The sequence below is a fragment of the Epinephelus moara genome, chromosome 23 (assembly GCF_006386435.1).
Source record: "Epinephelus moara isolate mb chromosome 23, YSFRI_EMoa_1.0, whole genome shotgun sequence".
Taxonomy (NCBI): domain Eukaryota; kingdom Metazoa; phylum Chordata; class Actinopteri; order Perciformes; family Serranidae; genus Epinephelus; species Epinephelus moara.
Genome location: NC_065528.1, coordinates 2,154,082 through 2,160,324, shown reverse-complemented (window position 1 = coordinate 2,160,324; position 6,243 = coordinate 2,154,082).

Here is a 6,243-nt window from a genome sequence, read left to right as displayed (position 1 = left end):
CCCAATTCCAGGCACCGATTTTTGTCACTTCATAACTTATTATTTTTTGTTGACTAATCAATTATTTAATAGAAATTTAATTGTTGAGCACTAAATAAACTAAGCAAAAAAAGTAAGAAAATTTGTGTTTGGTAGATTATTTCTTTGTTGTAACAGTGCTTCTTGGCAATACATCTTGTACCATTGGAAACCTGTTTATTTTCCTTTTAAATGGTGCCACATTTGTAAGGAACATGCATTTGTGGGATGAGCAGCAGAGCTGAGTATGTGAGTTTTTGCCAAATCTTCTCTGCCAATGCCAAACAGCTTTTTTTTGCTGTTGACTCTTGTTTGGTGTTTTTTGGTGGATTGGATGATTGAAGTCTGAAGAAACAAGACATACTGGCAATTTAACAATTTATTCATTTAACAAACAGGAGCCTCAGTAGCGTGTGGAAGAACCATACACAGTCACAACAGCCTGGCACCTCCTCCTCATGCTGGTCACCTGCCTGGTCACACACTGCTCTGGGATGGCATCCCATTCTTCAACCAGCATTTGTCGCAAGTCAGCTAACATGGTTGTGTTGGTCACTCTGGCACAAACAGCACACCCAAGCTGATCACACAAGTGTTCAATGGGGTTGAGATCAGGCCTGCTGGCAGGCCATTCCATCCTCTCTACTTCCAAAATCTGGAGGTAGTCTCTGATAATCCCCGCTCTGTGGGGGCGAGCATTGTCATCTTGGAGGATAGAGTGTGGTCCCAGACTGTGGAAATGTGGAATTGCCACTGGTTGCAGAATTTCGATATTGCTCTGCATTTTCTCTGCAGATTACCTCCAGTGATGACAAGCCTAATTTTTCCAGTGAGGGAGATGCTGCCCCACACCATCACACTGTCTCCACCAAAAGATGTTACTCTATCGGTGCAGCAATCAGCAAAGCGTTCTCCACATCTTCTCCACACTTTGATCCTCCGACCTAACTGCCGTAGGCAGAATCTGGACTCATCGCTGTACATAACATTCCTCCACATGTTCAGGTTCCAGTGCACGTGCATGGTGACACCAACGCAAAAGGGCCTGACGCTGAAGGGCAGTCATGGCAGGCCTCCTGTCAGCCCTATGAGACCAGAGATTGGCTGCTTGCAGTCTGTTCCGGATTGTCTGGGCAGAGAGCCATCAGCCATAACGTCCTGCAAACCTTGATTGCAAATCTGTAGAGGACTGCCTACAGTTCCTAAGTGCTGACAGGATGAAGACACGGTTTTTTTGGGGTGCCGTCTTCTTGGGACGCCCCCTGTCTCTGACATCCTCCGTTATATGGAGCCCGGCTGCTTGTATTTCTTTCAACGAATCACGATCGTTCTGGGCGGTGCCACAGCAACGGTGCGCTTGCAAAAATATTGCTGGGGGAAACAGGTTTTGGTATAACACGGCCACAAAATTATCGCCTACAGGATGCGAACCATGGCAGAAAAATGGCTATATCCCCGGAGGATCAAACACCGCAAAAGTTAGTAAAGGACATGTTGAAAACTGCAACCGGAGGTGGTAGGGCGGGACTTCAGCGGGTGGCTCGTTCCACCCAATGAGAGGCTGATCTATGCAGCGAACTTCCTCCCACTCAGACTATATGGAACTTGGCCTTCAGTTTGCAGATTGTACTAGGGCTCACTCCAAATAATGCTGCGGCACAACAGCTTGAAGTTGCCCTATCCAGATCAGTTAAACAGGGCATGCCGATTCTTGAAGCAGACACCAACTGACCACTGTAGCAGGGCCCATGCTCACATGTGCCTGATTGGCACCTGATTTTCAGCACCTGGAGGTACCAGAAGCTCAAAACAAGTCAACAGCAACAGCAAAAAAAAAGCTGTTTGGCATTGGCAGAGATAATTTGGCAAATTTTTCATGGGCGCAACCCACATACTCAGCTCTGCTGCTCATCCCACAAATGCATGTTCCTTACAAATGTGGTACCATTCAAAAGGGAAATAAACAGGCTTTCCAATGGTATAGGATTTATTGCCAAGAAGCACTGTTACAACAAAGAAATAATTAGAGGTGTACCGATACCAGTATCGGAAATGCCTCCGACACTGCCTAAAATGCGGCATCGGGCATTGAGCCTATGACCAATCCGATAGTACGCACGCTATCGTTTGAACATCGCCATTGCGATGTGCACATGTGCAATAGTCACATCGCAGGACATGCAATGTTTTCTCTTTTTTTTAGAACATGTAAACTTTTGTTTTGCTTCAGAAAAGCAGCTCTGAGACTCCGCTCGTTGCTCCGTTCCGCTCGCCTCTCTCTCTCTGTCGCTCCCTCTCTGAGCACGCAGCGGCCCCTCCTCCTCCCATGCACACGCTGCAGTCACACACTGAAAATGAGCGACATGCAGGAGGGAGAAACGGTAAAGGAGGATTTATGCCTGGTTCATACTACACGATTTTTATGCCCGTTCTTAAAGTCACTATGTCACATTACACAATTCTAGAGTCATAAAATCATGCCGTGACTTGGCCGACAGACATGACACATTACACGATGGTACACACCAATTATCCCCCAGTCGTCTTTCACGGCGTGTGTTACAGTATGTCATCGGGTTATTCTTGTCCTATCTTTATTCAGTCACTGTGTCTGTTATGTGCCAGCTGAAATGTTGTAGTAACGTAAAAAGCGCCAGCAGACGGTAGGAGCTCCATTTGAAGTGCCGTATGTAAAAATACAAGCTACTGTATCCTCCACAACCAAGTTCCTACAAATGTTTCACAATAAAAGCCTATTTAGTAAATGGAGGGATTCTCTCAGCTGAGGTTATAAGGGGCTTTTAATTTGAAACAAATTCAGGAAGTGTTGAGTTTGAAATCATGACACGATGTATTAACTTTATCAAGGCAACGGGCGCATATAAAGTAAAAATAGAAAAACACAGAGGGATTGATGAATAACATCCCTTTTATAATGTAGTCTGTTTCAAATGAAGCTGGTAGCCTCTGTAGTTGTGGTGAGTAAAAGCCCCGCCACTATTTTTTAATTTTCCTACTTTAAGTCATCTGGTGAAAATTCTTGTATTTGTTAATACAAGCCCTACATTCTACTGTAGCCTTTAAAATGTCTTTTTTACCAGATTGTGTGGCTGCACTTCAACCTGTGTCTTGATCTGTGTCAACACTGGATAATAATTATAAAAAAAAGTTTTATGGCATTCATTCTACTATTATGTATTTAATTCTTAATATTTTACATAGAGTTTTAGGAGCTGAGACATAAAACAATTCATATCCCATCCATTTTTATTTTATGCGCTGGTATCGGATCGGTACTCGGTATCGGCAGATACGTAAGGTTCAGGGATCGGAATCGGGAAGGAAAAAGTGGTATCGGTACATCTCTAGAAATAATCTATCAAACAGAAATTTCCTTACTTTCTGTGCCTATATATATGCATATATACATATATATGTATGTACATGTATATATATATATCAGGAGGTGTAACAACTAATATCCTATCACATCTGCCTGTCATTGTTCATCATTTGACTTTATATTGCACTATTTATTATCTTCCTTGCTGTCAGTGTCCCTACAAAATGCTTCTTGTCTCTGACATTGATACTTGGTTGAATTTATGTTGTGGCATTGGGCGACCAAAATTCTCACACACACACACACACACACACACACACACAACCTCACAAACACTTGTCACTAGTCCAATGATGCCTCCCTATGACAACCAGTGCATGAGTTATGAAAAGAGGATGGGATAAATGGTTTGTCTATTTGTGTGTGTGTGTGTGTGTGTGTGTGTGTGTGTGTGTGTGTGTGTGTGTGTGTGTGTTCATGTGTGCCTTTCTACAAAGTTTGGTCATGTTACGTGAACCCATTTAGAAGTTTAGTGACCTCTATGTACTGCTAAAAAAAGTGGGAAGATTTTTACTTTACTTTTGTGCTTCAATATAAAAGTAAATGATAAAAAGTACAGTTTGTATTTGACATCTGGTATAAAAAAAAGTGAGGGGATTTAATTTAATATAAAAAAAACTATCACAGTGATACACTGTAAATGTTGAGCACCCCTCCAAGCAGAGGATGGAGAACGAGGAAGAGTCGTGTTTGGCACTATAATAAGTTTCTGTAGAAGAGGTGCAGTTAACTGGAATACAGTTATGTTCATCACATTACTCATCAGATGATTCATCCGCCTGTAAGTTCTCAGTGACTCGACATCCAGTGAAACGCTGAGATCATCCAGAGAGGCGCTTTCAAAAGACGGACCACAGCCGCTAAGCGGTCTCTGTTGAGGAAGGAACCACTGCCATGTTAAACAGGTCAGTGATCTATAGTCCAATCGTGACCACATAAAATCCATTAATCAACTGTATGACATGCCAAAACAAGGCAAGACATGGCGAGGCAAGACAGGACAAAAAGAGGCAGGGCCTGATAGGACAGGATAAGACATGACAGGACAAGAAAAAACAAAGCAAGGCTAATCAGGGCTTGACGGGACATGATGGGACACTTGATGAATCCCTGAGGGGAAATACAAATGTCACAGGGGCATTATAGTGTACAGGTTAGCTCTGTAGACCAAGGCCTAGCTGTCATCTCTGAGGACTAACGACTCCCATCCTCTGCAGGAGGAGATAAAAGCTCTGGAGAGCTCCTTCAGCGATAGACTGATTCACCCAAAGTGTGTGAAAGAACGCTATCGCAGGTCCTTCCTGCCTGCTGCTGTCAGGCTACATAACCAGCACTACTCACAGTAATCTGCACCATGGACACTTTAGGGACACTATGGACACTTTATGGACACCACTATAAGCATTGCTGTCCCCCATGTTGTTGTTTATTTGCACATTCAATATTCACTTTGCACTAAATATGTTCACTTTAATCCATTGCTTACTTTTTATCTACTGCTCATTATTATTATTATTATTTATTGTTGTTTCTTGTATTTTTTGTAATTTTTTTCTGCATGCCTAGTTTTTTAAGTTTTTAAATACTGAAATATTTAATTTGACTCATTACCCTTGACTGCTGTAACACTGGAATTTCTCAATTGTGGGATCAATAAAGGTGTATCTTATCTTATCTTATCTTAGACGCAAATCCCCAAAAATTAAATAATGGAGCACAGCATACACATTGATAGTTTTTTATTTATTTATTTGGGGTCCACAGAAGTAAAATACATTGCAATACAAAACAATGATCTATTTAAAATTCAGAGACAAAAAGACAGAAAATGACTAGGAAAAAAAACAAAAAACAATAAACTCCATCTACAAAACAATCAAAACAATCAACAATGAATCAACAGCAATAAACCTACTGATAATGATAACAATGTCAACAACAACAAATTCCTACACTATATTCAAGTCATCAGTAAAACATTCAATTACAGCTCAGAGGAGACAATAATACCAAAAAACAGCATGAAAATGACCACCAAAGTTCCTCAATGTTTATCAGAGTCAAGTATGCAGCAAAAACATGTTATATTTGAAGAAGGCTGGTGTTCTGTACCATCAGGTATCTCTTCAAACTCCTTTTAAAAACTGCTTTACTTGTTACATGTGTTATATCGGATGGCAGACTATTCCACAATTTCATTTGTCTGTACATAACAGTGCATTGCCTTGCATTAGTTTTTGAGACTGGAAGTAAAAAACAACCTCTTAATGCATGTCTAGTATTGAAGTTATGACCATTACTACTGTATGAAAACTGATGGTACAGGACATTTGGGATTTTGGACATTGAAACATTTCTTATAAAACAGAGCAGAGAGATAATCATTCTGTCTTTCACCAATGACCAACCTAAGGCTCTATGCATTCTGGTGATATTAGCTCTTATGTTACAGTTCAGAGCAAGTCGTACGGCTCCATTCTGAACTAGCTGTAATTTTTCTAAATCTCTATTTGATGCACTTGACCACACTACTGGACAGTAATCCAAATGAGTAAGAACTAATGTTTGAACAATGTTATAAATGCATTGTTGTGGTAAAAATTTAGCACATCTCTGCCAGATTTCTCCCCATAACTGCCACCGTTTTTTCAATCTGCTTTGACCACTTTAATCTGCTATCTAAAATTACTCCAAGAATTTTTGTGTCATCTACCTGCTCCACAGGCACTCCCTGTATAGACACATTTAACTGTGGTTTATCAATCAATCAATCAATCAATTTTATTTATAAAGCCCAATATCACAAATCACAATTTGCCTCA